Source organism: Protopterus annectens, chromosome 1.part0 (genome assembly GCF_019279795.1).
Source record: "Protopterus annectens isolate FY-2018-M chromosome 1.part0, PAN1.0, whole genome shotgun sequence".
In the NCBI taxonomy this organism is placed as follows: domain Eukaryota; kingdom Metazoa; phylum Chordata; order Ceratodontiformes; family Protopteridae; genus Protopterus; species Protopterus annectens.
Window position 1 is genome coordinate 1,147,871,078 of NC_056725.1, and position 24,302 is coordinate 1,147,895,379.

Genomic DNA, 24,302 nt, shown 5'->3' on the forward strand with positions numbered 1-24,302 from the left:
ACACGTCTCCAATCTTGAGGAATCTTCTCATATTTATACAACCTAGTAAATAACATGCTGAAGTGTTCTTAGGACATAGTTACTATTTTTATCTCAACTGTGCTTTGGTTGCATCCAGTTTGTGTATTTCTTTTCAATATTATCTAATTTGATTTCAGTATCTGAGGTTATCTGACTATCACTAGGACAATTTATTATCCCCTTTGTGGAGCCAAACTGCTTTTCATAAGATTTTGTAAACACATCTATAATCTTTTGTGTCTGAGAATAAATTTTAGAATTTACACACAGTTTATCAATTTGTATGTCTTTAAGTTCTACCACATCTTTTGTTTCTATAAAATGGTTTCCTATCATGCTCAATATCGTTATATAAATGCTCTTCAAAATTTTCTTGATCTTGTCTCACACAATGTTTAATTTGTCTGTTCAGCTTGTTTATTTCAGTTTCAAAGTTGTAGTTTGGCCAGTTTTCCATTTCTTATATTTTGTGTCTCCCACCTTAATCAAGTATCTTGTTCTTATAGAAATACAGCCTTCTGAAATTGTGTGCACCTAGAACCTGATGTTAAGCATTTTTTTTTATTTTTCATTCAATTTCTCTTTCAAAACTTTTCACACTCCTTCTGCAATTTTTTTAGTGAATGCATTTCTCCAATTAGTTTTACATAGTGACTATACTGCTTCCATATAATTTGTTATTAATATTCTGTGCATTGGTTTAGATTTTAGTTTTTAGTGACAAATTAACCTTTATAACTCAATGATCACTGCATATCAATGGTGGTAAACCTTTACATGATATAACAATAATTTCTTTACAAACACAAACAATGTCTAGTATGTTCTGTTCCCTGGTAGGCCTTTTTATAATCTGAAGCAATTGTTGAACCTGAACATATGTTGTAAATAATGTTGTTAATAATGCTGTTGAATCAATGCTATTCTAGTCTGTTTCTGGTAAATTTAAGACCCAGCCACTATTATTCTTCTCTCCTGTGTTTCATGCAAATGTATATGAATTGCTCTAGGTCATCAGAACTTGGCTTTAGAGGTCTATACAGTCTAACAATTGTTATATGTTCCAGGGTTACATTTATTGTCACAGTTAAACAATCTATAGTATTGGTGTTATCATTGAACATGTAATAATCACTGGTTTCATAACAATCTTTAATCCCTATCATAACACCTCCGACTGATTTGTTTTTGGAATGTCTGTTCCAGTAGAAAATGTATACCCTGACAGAACTGGTTTCCATTCATTGTTCTTTAACTATGTTTTTAGCAGTTATCACATAAAGTATGTAATTTAACCACATTTTCAAGAATCTGCTATATTTTATATACCTGAAATATATACTCATCCATGCTCTTGAATAATCTAAAAAATCATTAATACTCTTGTGTATTCTAAAAAAATGCATCTTATATACATATTTGTACTTTTACCAATACTGTGGTGCAGCGGTAGCATTGTTGCCTCACAGCAAGAGGTTATCCCGTTCGATTCTCAGCTGGAGTGCGGGGAGTGCCTTTTGTGTGGAGTCTGCATGTCCTCCCCGTGGTTGGATGGGCATTCGAAAGATGTGCGTAAATGGGCATGCTTCTGTTGAAGGTTGAACATTGAGCTGGCACCTCGGTGTTCATGAAAATCTACTGCCAATCATTAGCGGACCACAGTTCAGCTGTGGCGACCCCTAACTGGGAAAAGCCGAAAGACCAACAAACCAACAAACCAATACTGTCATGCATGGGCAAAGTATTTCAGTACCTAAACCAATCAGAAACCAAAAGTTTAAACTGTTTTCTCATGGTTTGTAAGTTAATTGTTTAAAATCAGCAGAAATAAATGTTTTGTTGATAGGCATAAAGGATGGGCAGTTATGAATGTTACATTCAGCAGTATAGTAATTTCATACTTAAATGAAAATATTTTGGTAAATACACCTAAGCAATAGGTTGCATGCAAGGTTAGTAATTGTTGAATAAATTAATAAGAATAGTTTCTTATTTGCAATGATGATAGACAGGTTGACAGACGAGATTAGACCGTAGTCCCCTTAGACTATGATGTTTGCAGATGACATTGTGAGAGTAGGGAGCAGGTTGAAGAGACCCTGGAGAGGTGGAGATATGCACTAGAGAGGAGAGGAATGAAGGTCAGCAGGGCTAAGACAGAATATATGTGTGTGAATGAGAGGGAGGATAGAGGAACGGTGAGGATGCAGGGAGTAGAGTTGGCGAAGGTGGATGAGTTTAAGTACTTGGGATCAGCAGTTCAGAGTAATGGTGAGTGTGGAAGAGAGGTGAAGAAGAGAGTACAGGCAGGGTGGAATGGGCGGAGAAGAGTGTCAGAAGTGATTTGTGACAGACGGGTACCAGTAAGAGTGAAAGGAAAGGTCTACAAGAGAGTAGTGAGACCAGCTATGTTGTATGGGTTGGAGACGGTGGCACTGACAAAAAGACAGGAGTCAGAGCTGGATGTGGCAGAGTTAAAGATGTTAAGATTTGCACTGGGTGTGACAAGGATGGACAGGATTAGGAATAAGTATATTAGAGGGTCAGCCCAGGTTGGACGGTTTGGAGACAAAGCCAGAGAGGTGAGATTACATTGGTTGGACATGTGCTGAGGAGGGATGCTCGATATATTGGGAAAAGGATGCTGAGGATGAAGCTGCCAGGTAAGAGGAAAAGAGGAAGGCCTAAGTTAAAGTTTATGGATGTAGTGAAAGAAGACATGCAGGTGGTTGGTGTGATAGAAAAAGATGCAGAGGACATGAAGAAATGGAAACAGATGATCCACTGTGGGGACCCATAATGGGAACAGCCGAAAGAAAAAGAAGAAGAAGTTGTACACAACTAAAGATATGCAAAATTCATAGTATTTTTGTACAAGGAGAAGGTAGCAAAACTTTTTATGTAGAAATAATACACTGTTTATTATACTGTGCAATAACAGAAAGTGACCTGGTGAATACACAGTATATCTTAAGTTATAAATGAGGAAACAATTTTAGCAGATAGAGGAGTGTCTAATGTTTTTTTTTCTGTAGAAAGAGCTCAAGTAAATATGAATAAATATAAATGCAACAAGGAACTTCAGAATGTGCATGGAGTGAGCAATTTTAATGGAAATTACATTTCAAATGATTTTTCCATTTAATTTTCATACAAATGCAACACATTTCATTAATATCCATTTCAGTTTTTAAATATTTTATAAATCTTTTATATTTTATTGAACATTTGTTTTCTAAAATTTCTAAAATAATGATTTTTATAAAGTATATATTATATTTTCAACTACTGTCTGTTGTTTATATATGTGTACAATATAGTTTTTCTTTTGATAGTCTAACAAAGTTGCAAATGATTATCTTCTTATTAAAGACTATGAATTGCTGTTTAAGTCCACTTTCTCTATTAAACATTGTATTTTAAACCATATCTCGGAATTTATTGTTTTGTTGATATTCTTATTTTCCAAATATGTCAGTTCTTTGACTATAATTAGTTCTAACAGTTGCAGGAAATCAGTAAATTGAGGAGAATGATTTACTTTCCACTTTCTTGTAATGATCTTCCTTGTGATAGTACATGATTTTGGTCAGCTTGCAAATTTGTCTGACCATAGTACATCTTTTGATAATCTTTCCGCAATATTCCTTAAGAAGTCACATTCATTCATTCATATGTGACATGCTTCCCAATCAACTTTAATCTCTAGTTTTGATCTCCAACACTCAATTTTGTGGTCTCCATTAATTTTTGCAATTTTTTAGGGGTGTGATTTGTCCTTTATAAGCATTTCCATGTGCAAATCTTCCAGTACTGAGATATTGAATATTTCCTTACAGATTTTAACATTAAAAATCTATTATTCACTGACGTGTTTTTATACCCACGCTGAAATATATACTTCTAGGGTTTATCATTTAATTTCTCTCTTATAAGGTATGATAATCTATATTTCTCAGAGTATAGCTTGATTTTTTTTTCATATATGTAACTTGAAGCATATATTCTATTAGTTTGGGTAAACTTTCTAACAATATAATTTCATCTCTGCTAAACATATTTTGTTCTTTTGTAATAAGTAAGACATTCTTCAGATATTTTAGGGTTGTGCCCTGAAAATAAATTCTGCCATCGTATAAAATTATTTTGTTCCATTCCATTCCATTAATCTTTTTATTTTTGAGCTTATTAAAAATGTTTAATTTTGCAAATGGGTATAAGAAAATGTTACCAATTCTTAAGTTCAATACGACTATATACAAATATTTTGTATTATTATTACATTTATGTAATGTGTATTTTACAGTACATATACATTGTATTGAAAGTTATTGCATATTATCAGTCACATTTTAGTTTCAGAGATTACCATTACAGAAGGGCTGATCTTCATTCTGTTTAGATTAATAAGTGACAACTGTAGGTCCTTACAGTTTGCTATGTAATCATCTAGCTAATGAACTGTTACTTTAATAACAGTAGCATGTACATATGTTTCTAGATCAGGCAGTTTAATTGAGCCCTTATCCCATGTTCTAATATTTATTTATTAAATTCAGTGACCAGGGTAGAGCACTAATCCAAATGGACCTATTTCAGTCTCAGACCCGACAAATATAAATGACAGTGGACAAGCAAGCTAACAAGAAGTATTATAAATACAAACAAAATGTTGTGTGAAGATAGAAGTGAATCAATAACAATAACAATAATAATAATAAAAGTCCACAGTACATAGGTCAATACAAAGGGATGGTTAGAGTAAGGAGAGAAGAAGAAGAAGGAGAAGAAGAAGAGAGGTAAATAGTAAAGAGATGAAACACAAAGTGTAAAAGATAGCAAAAGTAAACTCACACAGAAGTTAACTGTATACAATATATACAGTGTGGACCTGATGTCAAATATTAGTGTAGGTAAATAATGTGAGAAAGATAAAGGTGCCTGACTAGTGAAGGGGAGAGTCGGGGATTAGATGATGTGATTAGAGGGAAAGCATTTGCAAATTTACTCAGATTTTTGATTATCTTTAAGCTGAGCATAAAATGATGGGTACAATGTGAGGTCTGTATGATTAGTAGGGAAGTATTCGCAGATTCTGGGGTGTAGGATAGAGAAGGCATGGTTAGTGCAATGATGTCCAGTTCTGAAACATTAAAGAAGTGGATCAGAGTGGTTAAGACCTCTTAAATTGTAACTTTGGATCATCTGAAGAGGTTGCAGGCAAGGGAGGAACAGGATTGTTCTTTGAGGAGCTTGTACAGTTGGGATCTAAGAAGCAGGTTGGCACATTGTTGGACAGGTAGAGAAGTGTGATATAATGATGCTTATTTTTAGAGGGGGTAATGAAACAGCATAGAGAGTGGTTTATAGTTTGGTTGGTGGAAGAGTTTTTCTTAGATGCTGCTGTAATGAGTGGAAATACATATTCAAAATGGGCTAGTAGAATGCATTTGCCATTGGCATTCCTGGTTTGTCTAGAGAAAAAACAGGGAAATTTTATAGGACCAAAATAGGAGGGGATTAATTTCCGTCCATATTTATTCTAGGTGAAGGTGAAAGTGCATGTGAGATGAAGCCACATACAAAGGTATTTGAAGGAGATGACCTGATCTATGGGGTTGCCAAGATGGTCATGGATAAGAAGTGATTGGCAGTCTTTCTGCCATTTAGGGGAGGTACCAAACACCATTACTTTACTTTCATAAGATATCCTAGGTTTTCTATGATACCATAAAAATTCCAGAGAACCTTACTGTAATGCTTTAACATTGCAATCTCTCTTAAAAGTATATAACTGGTTATTCCATTTCTCAATTAAATTACTTAGCTTTTTGAATATATTAATACAAAATGTATCTCTTATTTCATTACAGCTTTTTTAGAAATCAATCCTATGTATTATAATTATTGTGACTCCCTTATAAGATTGTACTTTTGTATTAAACTGGTATTATCTTTTTTTGTTATATAATGGTAGATCTTGTTTTATTGTTGTTAAAATAAAGACTGAAGATATTCCTCTACCTTTGCCCATTTGGCCCATTTGTTCTAACAGAATGGGATCTGGGTATTCTTAGGATAGGTGAGAGCCTTATGGCCCATTTGTTTCTGCCTAGGAACACCCAACAGTCCTCTATTCAGTGGCAAGAATATGTGGTGGGGGGGGGGCAGCTTGCTGGTTCTAGGGGCAGGCCTAGTCTCTCCACATGGGATCAACACTAAAAGAAGTTCCTCTGAGTCCACATTTACCACCTCCTGAGAGGAATATTGCCTCTGCATGTTAGTTTCCTCTTGGCTACTTAGCAAAATACAGAATGGTAGCACAAGGACAGCCATTTCAGAACTCCACTGGATGAAAACCTTATGCTAATGTTAGGTGGCACTGATATGATGAACCAGAATGACCTCCTTCCCCTCAGAATTGGCAAACCAGAAACCTGGCCTGATTCTGCAGGCACCTGAGTCTTTGAACTCAGGTTGCCTGCAGCACAGTCAGGACCTTATTTCTCTATACCACAGAGTTGACTGGCATTATGATTATTTTTGACATCAAGGGGAAAATTATATTTTTTATTTTAGGTAATGGAGAATTTTACATTAGACACCAGAGTGTGTCTTGGAACTGAGGACTCAGTTCTGTAGTCAGAAATTTGGTACTACAAGTGCCATGTTTAATAGAGAGAGAGAGAGAGAGAGAGAGAGAGAGAGAGTGTGTGTGTGTGTATGTGTGTGTGTGTGTGTGTGTGTGTGTGTGTGTGTGTGTGTGTGTGTGTGTGTGTGTGTGTGTGTGTGTGTGTGTGTGTGCGTGTGCATGTGCGTGTGTGTGTTTATGTGTATATGTGTGCAGTTGTGCATGTGTGTGCCCATGTTCGCGTATGTATGTATGTGTTCGTGTGTGTGTGTGTGCGTGTGTGTGTGTGTGTATGTGTGTTTCTTCACTGAGGTATGTAATACAGGCATTGCACACCCTACAATCAAGATGATAGCAGTAGACCTGTGGAGGAACGAAAAGTGAGAAGGGATTTACAAAAACTAGTATAATTAATATTTGTGTATTATTCAGTACAGAGCCATATACATGCTTATTTTGAATTCAGGAAAACAGTGCTAATGTGTGAAGATGGATGATGGTTTTCACTGGTGTCTATAATTTCTGGTTCTCACAGTGAACTAAAGTAAATGACACAATGGAGAGGCTCATCTTACTTGGGAGCTTGCCATACCAACTAGCATTGGGTCCATGGTCCTGTAAATCATTTGCTTAGTCCCACACCAGCAAACATTAGCAACACAACAAATGAACACTGATCTAAAATGGGATGCTTAGTTCTCAGTAGAAAACTATATTTTTATGAGAGGCAGACCAAAAATATGAGGCAAAAATCTGGACACTCTGCAAAATTCTGGACAGTTGAGAGGTATTCTCACAAATGCAGTGCCTCTCCTCTAGGTCAGTGCAGCCACATCCATTTTTAGTCACTATCACCAGCATGAGAAGTGTATCCTCTGAGAGTCTTACTGACTATGATTAGTGCCAGGCTGCCACTATGGCAGCTATGACTTATATTTACAAATGTGTTATAGATCAGAAAAGAGGAAGTCTTTTTGTGTATGTATGAGTTTTTGGTTTACCCTCATGTTGACTACTGTATCCATTTCTGGCACAGAAGCGTGAAAAATGACAACATGTTTTAGAGCAGTGCCCAGCACCATGTTATAATGATGACAGAGTGGTGGATGTCCAGTTTACTGTCTACACAGACTCCAATCCCTGGACCTATACTCACCACAGGATCTCATATATGGGAGAATACAACTAAACTAGCTCACTACGCCATCATGAGTGGGTGACAAAAATCTCCTTTCCTTGCATTTGGTGAAAAATATATATTTAGTAAGGGTAAACTGTTACGTTAACTATGGCAGGAGACACAGGGTTCTTTTAACTTTCATTCAAAGGGAATCAGGACCATGGAATGTCCTGTGTGAATATTTAGTTATGTCTGCCAGTGAAAGCCTTCAGATATGGTTGGAACATTAAGATTCAGAAAACCTCGGTTATCTCTCTGGATCCCATTGGGTTATCCCTGAGCATGACTTCTGCTTTTCTGTATCATTAAAAACACATTGTCTAGTTTCAAATAAGAAAGTTAGCAAGATACTAAGTAACTCTACTTGCTTATGTAAGCAACAACTAAAGCAGATGAAACAGTTAGATGGTGACCGCCTGACATGGATGCAAAACATCTGTTTGCACCTTTGAACTAAGATCAGTGACAGGTCAGGCTTGGTTGAAGGAGTGATGAACAGAGGAAGATTGTGCCTTAGTATCCATTATTGGAATGAAGGTTGGACTGCTTCCAACAAGAAAAAAATGGCATAATGTAAGAGCTTAGGAGGAAGGAAGTGATTTTACAGAATGTTCTGAAGTGTGTGCAGGACCCAGGGTACAATGAAACGACATTCTGACATATGCTAATATCTTAGACTACAAATTGGATTTTGTCCAATAAATCAGTGCATAGCTGGTATGAAAACATGTTCATCATTGTAATAAGGAGTTGACCTCTGAGGGCATTGATGGTCATACACTGTTGGCATAAGAATATACCTTCTCAGTCCTATGGTTTACAGCTAGCAAAGATGACGTTCTGCAGATGTGCACCTCAACACACTCCACCTTTCTACCAGGCTCATGATGACAGCCAGCATGAAGACTTTTACACACAACAATTTAGGGGACCCATTTACTGAAGGCTGATATTCAGGACTGCAGGAGGGAATGTAGCAGTAGAGAGGGCTGAGGAAAAGCAATGGTGATTGAAAAGCATCTTAGCCAGTAGGTCAGTAGAGGCTGACAGGAGAGAACTAGTTTTCCTTTATGATTTTGTGATACTGGGCTGCTGGTTTAGCAGCATCCATGTTTGTACAAAGAAATCCAGAGAAATGCTCAAGTTAATCTATTTTATTTTTGCTTTATTTGTACTTATTTTCTAGGGTAGAGCACTGATCTCCATGGACCTTTTTCAGATTCAGCCTGGGACTGGTGTCTGATTAAGTGACTTGTTCAGAATCACACAATTTGGCTGAGGGAGTCAAACCTTAAGTTTAAGAGCAATGCAGGTATTATGTCACTAGACTACAGATGAATGAGTGGAACGTAGGAAGTTAAAGCTGCGGCAGTTAAAAAACATTTTTTGTAGGAGTACATTACTTACTGAAACTGAAAAGGAATGCATTTTTATAGAGTCTCACTGGAAGAAAGGACTTATACCACTGACAGATTTTGCAAGACAAATATACCTACTTCTTAAAAAGGCATTTTCTATGAGAACATTAATGACGAGACACAACTGACATAAGAAAGTGCCTTCTGAGACCCCCTGAGGTGGAGAGCTCTTCTCTTCTCTTTGAGATTTAGGTGAGCTTGTCACACTGATACATCCCTTGGCATAGATTACTGTGGTTGCATTTAAATGATTCTTTGCAAAATGAAACTTGATATATTCAGTTCCCTTTGAACAAATTAACTATCCGCATTTGCAAAGGGCATGGTCACTTGCCACCTATCTGTTTTAGCCATGTAAGACCTGCTGGTGTGGACCATAGAAGAAGCTTTGTTCGTAAATGCATGCAGTGACATTTGTCCATTTGAACATGAATGAAATACAATGCACATGTTCTACTTTTAAGTTAATGACTGTAATGAAGAAAACTATTAGGAAGAGAAGAATGCAGATAACAGTTTGTCTTTCAGTTCTGGGACACAGGATGACCCCACAATGTTGACATATGCTGTCTATAATAATAAATATAAACTCTTTGTTATGAAGTCGCTCAGAATTTTCAGCATTTTTCAGCTGTGACTTCTAGTTTGTGATTATCTATCTGACAGATTTAGCACTGGAAATTAACTTTTTGATGAGAGACTTAGATACTTTAAGACTGCTTTTGAAACTTAACACCACTGCAACACAGGGTCAAAGGCCAATGGCCATGTTCTGCCCACTGCTTTAAGTCTATCAGTGTCATCTCTTGAAATAACAATGATTTTCAGGACTCCTTCATCTTCCTTAGTACTCGCCACACCTCTTTCAAGCTTTCTATCTACTGCCTGGCATCAATCCTTCAGCACTTTTCTTTCTTTAAACCTTAGCCTTTCCCTATTGTCATCACAAAGATCCCAGTGTCCTTTGTAGCCTACCTTCACCTAACCTTGCTCAAAGGGCATCAGTGTCATCGATAAAAAAAAAATCTTCATTTCAAATTCTTCAGCTCAAAAAGAACATTGTTTAAAGGCTACTTAAAGCAATGGAAGAAAGATAAAGAGACCTGACAACAAACTTTCATTGTTGTAGTTTATAACACAGAGAACAAGCATGTTTGTTATTATGACACAGTCTTCATTTTTTCACTTTGGCTTCCTTTGCCTTACATTTTATTTCCCTTGGCCAGTGTTGTCATTTCCTTTTTTTATGGAAAAAAATGATAGTTAATATACATATTTTGGAGAGAAGTAATTTCATTATATAGAAACCTTTCATAAACTCCCAAGTATGTTAAGATAAATTAAAAATCCTATATTTTAGGTGCTGTGTCTAATAAAGCCATTATTCTAGTTTGCAAACAAAGATAGGCAAACCTGTGTCTTTGAAAAAATAAAGAAATGAAAGCAAAGTTACAAAATAATGAAAGTGAAAAATGGCAAAATGACACCGCTATACAAGATAATATAACTGCACATGAACACGGGATGTGAATATGCATTAGAGAATATAGCAACCTTTTTGGAATTTGAAGGGTGCTGTTTCTTCCGATGGCTTTAATATTCCATGTAGAAGTGACAAGAACTTAACAAGGATGTTGTACTACTGCACACAAATGTGATGCCCATATTGGGTAAAATTTAGCACAAATCCCTTGATCTTTTAATTTCCAGATAGAAGACATCCTGATGATTTTGCATAGAGGAATTTTCTGTTCAAATTACATTCCTTGTGGTATTGACACTTACTAAGTTTTTTTATGTACCCTTACTTGGACTTGCAAAGACGTTCTGGTGTAATATTGCAGAAACCATGCTTCAGGAACAGGAGATGTATGGCATGCAAAGGACTTATTATTGATTAATGGATTGCAAAGTGATGTACTTGAAGAATGTAAATGAAAGGCGGACATTATGAAATGCAATATCATAAGCACGGTCCCCATTTACAGATATTCTAAATATACAAATCCTGGAACATATAGTTTGTACTAATTTTAATTAGTGCATGGGAAAATGTAGGATTGCGAATCATGCAATATTTAATATGACTTGATTATTAGTGCTGTAGAGAAATTATGTGGTAGTTACTAGAGCTTTAAGCCTTCCCAGTCCACAGAACATGATGTTCTTCTGAGCAAGACAGACATTTGTCAGTTTACATGGTCAGAGACTGCTTAATCACTACAGAGTGGAGTAGCTCCCTCTATGCAAGACATAACCCTTCCCAGCAGCACAGTGGCCCATCTTACTGGATATACAGTATCCTAATAACAGAGACATTTCAGCATTTTTGTGGCAATGCTGCAGGCAGATCTGATTCACTTACTCTAGAATACTGGATACAGACCTCACCTGCATGTTGCAGCGCATGGGAGAGTTCACAATATTCATGGTACCCCTAAGAATATTATACCACTGTGTGGACTTTCCATAGGTCTGCAGATCTGTAGGTGGTGCCATACATTATAGACTTAATCTATCTGGGCAACACAATCACAGTGAGATCATACAGAATTTATATATATATATATATATATATATATGGTTCCCATTCAGAAGCCTGAAACATCATAAGCCTGAAAAATCAAAATCCTGAAACCAAAAGCCTGAAAATTCAGAATCCTGAAAACTCAAAATCCTGAAAGCCCAAAATCCTGAAAGACCAAAATCCTGAAACTCAAAATCCTGAAAACACAAAATAGACATACTGATGTCATTGTGGCTTTGCTATTGTTAGCCCTGTGGTGTTAGGTCATGCGTTGGGGTCAGGTAAGTGTGCGGTTGGTTTTATTTTAGGGTTAGGGGTGGTTAAGTGACTTAGGGTTAGGGCGCAGGTTAGGCATGTATGCAATAGTGACAAATATTGGGGTTAGGGGCGGTTTAAGTGAGTTAGGTTTAGAGCGCGGGTCAGGTGAGTGTGCGATAGTGACGGACCTTAGGGTTAGGGTTAGGGTCAGGGTCAGTTGGTAGATATTAGTGTCTTTATAGTGACATATTAGCATTATTTGTGTTTTCAGGATTTTGAGTTTCAGGATTTTGGTCTTTCAGGATTTTGGGCTTTCAGGATTTTGAGTTTTCAGGATTCTGAATTTTCAGGCTTTTGGTTTCAGGATTTTGATTTTCAGGCTTATGATGTTTCAGGCTTCTGAATGGGAACAATATATATATATATATATATATATATATATATATATATATATATATATATATATATATATATATATATAAAATCAGGAAGGGATATTATTTCACTCTATTAGTTTACAAAAATGCACAAACTATAGCTTCAAATACATCAAGAGATGAATTATTACATCCATGTATTAGAAATTATAGCTCTACCTCCTATCCGCCCATACCAAGATTAAGAAAGACTAATGGCACCAATTAGTTTAAAATGTCAAGTTATTAATAAACACTGGCACCTTCTCACAACTCACCTCTTTTTTGAGCAGTGTTTGGACAATTGTTGCAATTTTGGTTATAGAAAAGTATAGGTCAATATCTATCTGGTTTTAAGAAAGGCATTATGGACAGCTTTAAGTTTAGAACTAAGTTGCCACATGGTAGTACACATGGTAGCAACTGTGCTTATTGTACAGTAGTTTCTAGTAGTAAGTCTTTCACTTCTATCAACATGTCTAAAGTTTTTGGTATTAGATATCCTATTACATGAACCACTGAGTGGATTATATATATGGCAGTGTGCCAATGTGGGGCATTCTATGTAAGTCAAACTTCTATACCTTTTAAACACAGCATTGTGGTTCATTTCAGTGACATCAATTGCAAACATTCTAGAAGTGCTTTATATAAGTACCACCTTGAACATTTTATTTTTGTTGACACTGATACTGTAATGGGTGCTAATTTGCCTAAGATATCTAAACACAGAATATTGGATAAGAAAGAGAGACTCTGGATTATTAATTTAGGGGCAATGTACAAACCTGGATTAAATGAATAGTGGTAGGCTATTTGATGTAATTATCATGGTTATAGATTTATTCCTCCGAGTTTCTATAATGTGTTAGCTTTAAACATTTGGTTTTATCACTAATATTATTTTTTGACACTGCCCATAAGAAATCTTTCATGTGGTTTCAGGATTCATTTATACTATTAAGTTTGTTGTTATTGTTTGATATTTTGTGTTTTTTTAACTCTTTTACACTATTTTAACACTATGTTTAATAGGTACTATGACTTTAATTAGCTGTGATAGAGTCAGATAGGTTGCAGGTCTTTGTACTGCACTGATAACGCCAGTGACCAAAACCAGTTTGCATGTGTATATTTGCTAACAGTTTTTCTATCAGTACTATGGTTTTGCTTCAAACCATCCTGCTTTTTGATTTGGATATTATTTCTCAGTTTGTTGCCTGTCATCTATTTTCATGTTATTAAATGTTTAGTGGATTCAGTAGATTCATCTTGTACAAAGCGTTGAAGGAATAGTCATGAAAATTATTGAAAACATCATTGGAGTGTCCATGATGTTTACATCTGGTGCATGAATAACTAGTGTCAGGCATTTTGTCAAGGTTCAGTACTCCAGAGACATCTTATTGCTTAGTAATACTGGGTGCACTCTGTTATTAGTTTGCGAAAACGGACAAGAGCACTCAAAGTCAGGCAGCCATATAGGTAGCAATAAATATGTTGGGGAAGGCTGGACATCACATACATTAAATATGTTGGAGAGGGCTGGACACCACATACAATAAATGTGTTGGGGAAGGCTGGACACCACATACAATAAATATGTTGGGGAGGGCTGGACACCACATACAATAAATATGTTGGGGAGGGCTGGACACCACATACAATAAATATGTTAGGGAGGGCTGGACACCACATACAATAAATATGCTGGGGAGGGTTGGACACCACATGCAAAAAATATGTTGGGGAGGGCTGGACACCACATGCAATAAATATATTGGGGAGGGTTGGACACCACATACAATAAATATGATGGGGAGGGCTGGACACCACATACAATAAATAGGTTGGGGCAGGCTGGATACCACATACAATAAATATGTTGGGGAGGGTTGGATACCGCATACAGTAAATATGTTGGAGAGGGCTGGACACCGCATACAATAAATATGTTGGGAAGGGCTGGACACCACATGCAATAAATATGTTTGGGAGGGCTGGACACCACATACAATAAATATGTTGGGGAAGACCACATACAATAAATATGTTGGGGAAGGCTTGACACCACATACAATAAATATGTTGGGGAGGGTTGGATACCACATGCAGTAAATATGTTGGAGAGGGCTGGACACCGCATACAATAAATATGTTGGGGAGGGCTGGACACCACATACAATAAATATGTTTGGGAGGGCTGGACACCACATACAATAAATATGTTGGGGAAGACCACATAGAAATAAATATGTTGGGGAAGGCTGGACACCGCACAAAATATATATGTTGAGGAGTGCTGGATACCACATACAATAAATATGTTGGGGAGGGCTGGACACCACATACAATAAATATGTTGGGGAGGGTTGGACACCACATACAATAAATATGATGGGGGGACTGGACACCATATACAATAAATATGTTGGGGAGGGCTGGACACCACTTACAATAAATATGTTGGGGAGGGCTGGACACCACATACAATGAATATGCTGGGGAGGGTTGGACACCACATGCAATAAATATGTTGGGAAGGGCTCGACACCACATACAATAAATATGTTGGGGAGGGTTGGACACCACATGCAATAAATATGATGGGGAGGGCTGGACACCACATACAATAAATAGGTTGGGGAGGGCTGGATACCACATACAATAAATATGTTGGGGAGGGTTGGATACCACATACAGTAAATATGTTGGAGAGGGCTGGACACTGCATACAATAAATATGTTGGGGAGGGCTGGACACCACATACAATAAATATGTTTGGGAGGGCTGGACACCACATACAATAAATATGTTGGGGTAGACCACATACAATAAATATGTTGGGGAAGGCTGGACACCACATATAATAAATATGTTGGGGAGGGATGGAGAGGGCTGGACACCACATACAATAAATAGGTTGGGGAGGGTTGGATACCACATACAGTAAATATGTTGGAGAGGGCTGGACACAGCATACAATAAATATGTTGGGGAAGGCCACATACAATAAATATGTTGAGGAAGGCTGGACACTGCACACAATAAATATGTTGGGGAGTGCTGGATACCACATACAATAAATATGTTGGGGAGGACTGGACACCACATACAATAAATATGTTGGGGAGGGTTGGACACCACATACAATAAATATGTTTGGGAGGGCTGGACACCACATACAATAACTATGTTGGAGACGGCTGGACACCACATGCAATAAATATGTTGGGGAGGGTTGGACACCACATACAATAAATATGTTTGGGAGGGCTGGCCACCACATACAATAAATATGTTGGGGTAGACCACATACAATAAATATGTTGGGGAAGGCTGGACACCACATATAATAAATATGTTGGGGAGGGTTGGAGAGGGCTGGACACCACATACAATAAATAGGTTGGGGAGGACTGGACACCACATACAATAAATATGTTGGGGAGGGCTGGACACCACATACAATAAATATGTTGGGGAGGGTTGGACACCACATACAATAAATATGATGGGGAGGGCTGGATACCACATTCAATAAATATGTTGGAGAGGGCTAGACACCATATACAATAAATATGTTGGGGGAGGGCTGGACATCAAATATGATTAATATGTTGGGGAGGATTGGACACCACATACAATAAATATGTTGGAGAGGGCTGAACATCACATACTATCAGACTGATAGTGTTATAAATGTAGGTGTACAATACTTGACCCTAAATGTGGTTGAATCAGTTTTGGTTGCTGAACAGTATATTTTGAAATGCTGAATTGCCAAATTTACCAGTTTCAAATCAGCATTCCTCCCATAAAGAACTCATCAAGTGGGGAAACACTGGGGAACTCCTCCTGCTATTCATAAATGTGGCATGTGACACCTACATTATGGTTAGCTACATAAATTTAAAAACTTGGTTCAACATGTGTCCTGATGACGAAAACTTATATAGACAGAAAGACAGGGCACCGAAAAGAGCAAGTGCATTCAATCCACCAATGAATGACCAAATAGCTATTTTTGAAAGACTAAGTGAGAATGAAATGAGGAAATTTTATAGGACTTATAAAAATTTAATGCATTATAATATGTCCAAAGAGGAATACGAGATATTTAATAGTATAAGTAATGAGTCAAGCATTAGGATTATGAAACCCGACAAGGGTAATGGGGTGGTTGTGACCAGTACACAGGATTATATTTCTTACATGATCAGCATGTTGCAAGGAGACTCTTATAAGGAAGTAAGTCTTAATGAAATAAACATAGCGTATGCCAAGATAGACTTAACACTCAAAAATATGCTACATAAAGGAGAGATAACAGAAGATGAATATAATTATATGAATAATGAATATCCAGTAATTAGCGGTATATTTGGCATACCTAAAATTCATAAAGGCCTGGATAACTTGCAATTTCGTCCTATAGTCGATGGTAAGAGAAATAAGACGTGTTTTGTTGGTCAGTTTTTAGATTACCACCTCAAGAAATGTTTGACTAAGTTTCCCTACATTAGTAAAGACTCTTGGGATTTTTTGGTAAAAATCAAGGAGTTAAATATGAAGGAGGGAGATTCATTCATCACAGTCGATGTATGTAATTTGTTTACCACAATTCCCCAAGATATCGGCCTCATTTGGCTGGAGGAGCAACTATATGAAACTAAGTTATTTGATCAGGACAAGATAAACATGTTGGTGAACCTTATGGAATTAGTATTAATGAATAATTATATACATTATGAGGGCAATTATTATCAGCAGATAAATGGAGTGGCAATGGGGGCATCTTGTGCCCCCATTTACGCTAACTTGATTATGAGTTACTGGGAAGTTCAGTACATCTTTAAAACTGAGTATTTTGAGCATATTAAACTATATACAAGATACCTTGACGACATATTTATTGTATGGGATGAGAGAAAGGATATGTTGGAATCATTTATTGGGTATATTAACAATACGGTGAGGTTTTTGAAGTTTACCCATGAAATAAGTGAGAAAGAAATAACATATTTGGATGTGAGGTTAACCTTTGATAAGAATTGTGGTAAAGTTACATCTAATATTCATAGGAAATCAACTTTTTCAAATGCTTATTTGCATTACACCAGCTGGCACCCTGACCATCAGAAAAAAGCAATTGTTAAAGGGCAGATGGTCAGGGCTGCCAGAATGGTTAGCAATGATGATGATTTTGTGGATAAATTAAAGTTTATGTCCAATATGTTTCAGAATAGAGGGTATCCTGAACAATTATGCGCCAAAATACTAAATGAGGTGTCTTACAAGAGAAGAGTAGGATTTTATCAGGCTATATTAACATCTATAGGTCTGGATCTGATTAATACCAATCTTCATTGTGAAGAAGGCAAGATGAGTAGTATTCCCTTATATATATCAGTATACAATGATTGTTTTCAGATTATTAGGGATATTATTCTGAGGAATTGGGACATAATCAGTAAGGATAAAAAAGTAGGACACTTGTTTAAGGGCGATGTTAAATTTGTTTATAAGAAGGATGCATCATTTAAAAATAGTTTTGAGAGAGGTGATGGTTCCAAAAATATAACTACATGTAGACAGATAGGAAATTTTAAGTGTGGACGATGCAGTATATGTTCACACATCTATTGTACTGGAGAAAATATTGTTGTCAATGGTTATAGTATTAATTTAAAGGGACATTATAATTGCTATACATCTAATGTTGTATACCTGGCTTTGTGCCAGGATTGTGACTCATTTTACGTCGGTAAGACTTCCCGACATTTTAGGGATAGAGTAAGAGAGCATTTATCTGATATTCGAAATCTTAAAACAACTAATGCACTTGCTAGGCATATAATGGGCAATGCCGGACACAAATTTAAGTTCTGTATTATACGAAATGTTAGTTTTGATGTACAAGGTAGGGTTATTCCTTTAGATTTGGACATATGTGAATTAAAATGGCAGTTAGCTTTAGATGCATGTAACATTCCAGGGCTTAACGAGTGTTGTACCATAAAGCCCATTTTGAAAAGTATCATGGTCAAAGGCAGGTAAATTGTGGCCACATAATGAGTTTATTATGCACAATACAGTTTATAGTTATGGAAATATTATTTTGGTGAAATTATTGTGCACACAACATACATAATATACACTTATAATTTCAACTTATACACATATACATTTCATATATTTAATGTTTCTATTTTATATGTACAACCTTTATAATATAAATTTTTGTGTATAGATATATGTACACACATATATATACATATAAGGTTTGTTTTATATATATCTCTATACATAATTTATATAGCAGTATATACATACATATTCATGATTCAAATTTATGTTTATGCTAATATTATGTGTTTTCACTAACAACATCATATTGTATTACTTTATACAATACTATGCAACTTCATTATATGTTAGATTTAATATATTTTTTACCTATGGTAATATGAAATGTGATTATATTATTCCTTGTTCAACTGTACAGTTTATATTATATCATATATACTATATATATTTATAAGTTATAGGATGTGTTTTTAGTATTTTGTATTCAAGTTATTTATTTTATATGCATACAATGGTATACTGTGTTTTTAAACGGAATAATTATATTATTGAATAATTTTAGTTAATTGATGTAATTAGTGGGTGGGTTAAATGTATTTAAGGAATGAGATGTTGGATGTTGGTTATCTGATGAAGTTCGTCATAGAACGAAACCTGGGTCATCTGTTGTTTTCCAATAAAGTGGTTTTGGATTATCGCCTTATTGTTTTTTTGCCAGTGTGGTGGAGCAAGCAATTGTGGCTGAAGACTGTTGGTTACTCTTGGTTTACTTGGACCTCCTTGTTACGGTGCTAGCTACATACTATGACAATGAGTTTGAAGCAGCAGGAAAAAAACAGAAGTTTGTGGGTTGTGGTTTAAAAAGCCATATTATTTTTCTCTTGTTTTTTATAGATGTGGGACCTTTGGAGTTAGAACGTGTTAGAAAGGGGGCTGTGATGGTATAACCACTACATGACAGGTGTTAGAGGCATGTTCCCTGCAAAAAATTACCCATAACTATATATTAACAGTAATTTAAATGTATACATATCATTTGCATACTTTCATTTATGTAGATAATGTGTTACTTAAGTATGCTGACCCAGTCCATCATCCCTGTCTTTCACTGAGAAAAGAAATATTAAGGCTCTCACCCAAACATGGTCAGTTACTGAATAAATAATAATAATGCTCAAACCTAGAGATGGTCAGTTACTGAGTAAATAATAAGCCTAACAGTCAAAAATGGTCAGTTATTGAGTAAGTTTCCAGTGTTGTTCTCAAGTTGTCTATATATATAAATATATATATATATATATATATATATATATATATATATATATATATATATATATATATATATATATATATATATATATATGTGTGTGTGTGTGTGTGTGTGTGTGTATATATATATATATATATGCAAACATATATAATGGAACATCCAAGTAAAGCTCAGTGAAACCCTCTGATCCTAAAGATCTTTTTTACCTGCTGTTCCCCAGGGATCTGTACTTGACTGTTCTTTTCTGGCCTTCACTTAATAAGCATATTATGTTATGCATATGGCCTCTTTCTTTTATATTCCTGAGATAACATATATATCCTACAAACACTTAACAACAAGACTTTCTCCTTATTTGTGACTGGTTCTCAGCCAACACTTGATAGCTAACTGCTTTAAAACGAAAACCATTGTCTTTGGAACCCACAAAGACTGTGTAATGCTCAACCTCTACTGTATGACCAACATGACAACCTGCTTTTTCAAGTATATGCACAGAAATGTCTAGGAACACTGCTAGACTCCATCTTGCTCTTCAGTACTCATACTGACATTATTACTAGCTTCATGTCAAGCAAAAAAAAAAAAAAAACTATCACACAAAACATGTTGCTTATGTGTGCCATATCCTCTCTGAGGTTGTCTCTCAGCCCATGCTCTACACCAGTCAGCTCTGCTGAGGATGCAGTGGAATCAGTCTGTGCCTGGATGACTGCCTTGCACATTCTTAACTGACCAGCCCTTGAGACGCTCAACTCAGATTTGAGGTGGGGATCCATGTTGTCAATTATCAACATGCTGCCCCCTTCTATTATCCCATGACAGAGCATGTGGGTGCACCTTGTGCTGCTTTATTGACAAATTCCTGCCCTTCTTTTGATACCTAGGACTCTTGGGTGGATTGCACATACAGTGGAGCTGTGTCTGTGGAAGGGGGGGGGGTAGGTAATGTGGCCACAGCATTACCAGTGGCTGACAGTGGCACTTTGGCTGCATTTTGGCTCCAATCATTGTCAGGTTCAGATGATTCCCTGACATCAAACATGTCCATACCCATGGTGGAGGACTCATACACTGAATCACCTGTGAAAGCAGACATATGCACTCTTGTGTATCAATGCTACTTGCTGACAATCCGGGTCCCCAGTGCTGCAACAGCTGCCCAATAGTGTGGCATGTAAAGAATGTATCCCTACATTACCTGTGCAGAATGTCATGGCCAATGGAGCCTTGAAGTGCCTTTAAGGATGATATGACTGCATTCAACATATGAAAGTGCAAGGTTGTAGCATATTGCTCTACATTATATGTATATATGGGCATACCCACCTGAGACATTACCCACAGACACCTGTGGTGGTAGGGGGTGAAGTTCTGTACCAATGGCCCATCCTCCATTGGGTATGAGAGAATGGTCTTTTACCCAGACAAAGATGCCAGGAACTCCTCTATGTCTGTTAGGGTGGTCTGAATCCCCCAACTGTGGCTATCCCTCAGTCATGCACCCTATGGTGCACTTGTAGTGCAGATCTATTTTGACCACCAAATGCCCTGGCATTCAAGACAACAACATCCTGCTCTACATGACCATGGAAGGCCCAACTGATTTTGTCATTCTAGAGAATTTGCCGACCATGTATACAGATAGGCTGCTGGAAGATGAAATGCTCTGTCTGGAAGAACTTCTCCAGATTTGTTAATGGCAACATACAGTTATGGTTAGCGACTGACCTCTGATCTCTGCAGCATCCATATATGTAGACATTTTTTTTTATCCCATATTCATTCAAATTGCTCATCCCCCAAATTGGTTCAGAAGCCACTAATATTACTAATTACACAAATACACATTCTACTGGCATTATTAAACTGATACATCTCTGTTACTTTTGAATTGTATAACACCTTGTATCAACTTCTGATGATTTTTTTTGATTTGTTAATTTTTGTACTACTTCTGCATGATTTTGGTATTTAATATTGTATTAATTTTTGTATTACTTCTGCTTGATTTTGGCATTTACTATTGTATTAAATTCTGTTGATTTTTGCTTTTTATGTTTGTACATGGAGCTTTTCTCCCTGGGCCTCCATTGAAAAGGTCTCATCTCGGCTCAATAAACTTTCCCAGTTAACAAACTGCAAACAAATAAATAAATAAATAAATGTTATGGTCTTCCACTTCTATGTCCGAAGTGAGCACAAACTATGCTACACCTGATCCATTTCCTTTGCTTTATCATTTGTCACAATGAATGGCCTCCAGCATGCATGTAGATGGCTACTGCTGTCTGCACCTGTACCCTGTCTAACTCCCTTAGGCATTGCTACACAACATGTGACACCGACATACTTGGCAGCATGTTGCTATGTTTTGCCTCCCAATAAAGCTCAAACTCAATGCATTTACACTAACACCATGGCCATTGTGCACAGCAAACCATTCCTGAATATGTTAGGTACAACACCTGAGTTGCATCACACATTACTATTCCAGTTTAGTATTCTTAAAACATGCCCCCACAACATGGCAAGTGTGGATATATGCAATACATGACAGACACAATTACTGCCATATAACTCACTACCACAGGTGTTGCAACCTCTTCTATATTTCAGAGAAATCTCCCAGTCAGTCTATTATCTTATTGCTTAATAATTGCTACAATAGCAACAGCTGTTTTATTATTATGCAGAGTTGGAGATTGTAGCAAGTAAATTATGCTAATAAGGCAATTGAGGTTAATTATCTGTGAAATTCACATTTTTATACAGTGCATAATAAATCAAAACTGTTAAATGAAACTTAACCTGACTGTGAACATGCATAATTGACCACAAAGTTGTCAGGTCAATGACTCTGGTGGGGCTGTGTCTGTATTAATACAATCAGCTTTGTGTCCCCTGTGGGTGTTATTGTGTTACTTTGGACAGGGAAATGGATTATACAGAGTTCATATAAGTAAACCAACAGGTTTTCACATCTCAAACACCACTCTGTCACACTATGCATTTAACACCACAAAAAGCCTTAGTCATCCAAAAGAAATCACTTTATTTAAAACTATATGCTTTCATTCATTGGATAACTGAGGCAGCTTTTTGGTGTTATAAGTTTTGTACTGCCATACTCTGTCTATTTTACTACACTATGCATGTATGCATGTTTATTACTAGTGCTGGGCACTGTTAATTTACCCTGCTGCCTGTCAATGTATATGAGATTTTGCTACCATTTCCCTTAAGACTGCAACCTTTGAAGTGCGGTGAATTCTGAGGCCACTGATTGTGGAAGGGCTGCTGGATGGTGCAAGAAAGAAACAACGATCTTTCTGTACTTCCTCCATAGGGACCACTAGGAGCACCTGCTGGAGAACTCTTTCAAGGGTCCTCCAGTACAAACTGTATGCATGGCACTGCCTTGCCAAGGAGGTAATGACCTGAAGAGGCACCACTATGACCTTCCTAGCCAATGGGAAGAAGAGTTTAGGGAAATTTAACCAGTTTTGCAGCAAGTACTCATGACTGATGGCTAACTGCAATTATTTAGGCATAATTGGTCAGACATATGTGGAACGTGAGTCATGCATATTTCTCCTTTTCTTTTGAAATTGAGGATAACAGTGAAAGGCAGTAAATATCAGCGTGACATCCACACAATATCCTACTGAACTATCACCAAATAATGTGAGGTCTCTCACTTTCCTGGGTCAGTAACTAAAGAGCTTCAATCCTCACTACTGACAACAATGTGAGACTGTCACTTAAACAGGAGTAATATTCCACAATTTTCTCCTAAGAGCACAACAGGAACATGCTCTATAACCCGGGACTGGACTGTATACTTCTGCCCACCCCTAATATAACTCATTATTACACAATTCAGAGCAATGTGTCTACCCCAGTTTAAGACCTCTGATACATTCACACTTAAATAAATTAAATCTCACACATCCAAACATTTCTGGGAAAGCCTGACACAAATTTCCAGCTGTGTTCCTTCCCCAAAATAAATTGGTAATGCTGCCACCAACCAGAGTGTCTTCATGCCCTTTTAAAGGCGTGTCCAATTGTTAAAATTAGATATTAAAACAAATGATAGCAAATGACCTAAGCAGCCAGGATTTCAGAGTGGACCGGAAAGTTATCAAGGCAGGTATAAGGACTTTCAAATCACTAAAGAAAACACTGACTGACCAGCCACAATGTAAGTTAATAGAAAATATTTAATAATGAACAAAATGATGAAAAGTATAAAACAGTAATTGCCAATAAACAAACAGAACTCAATCCCCAGAAAAATAAAATCAATACTGAATGACAGAAATCCAACATTCAGGAAAACTCTAACTGATTAATTATAATTTTCCTATCTGACTAAAGAGCACCGTCCCTGATCTAAACTAAACTAAACTAAACTAAACTAAACTAAACTAAACTAAACTAAATTAAACTAAACTAAACTACTACAACAGAGCAAAGGCAGGCTT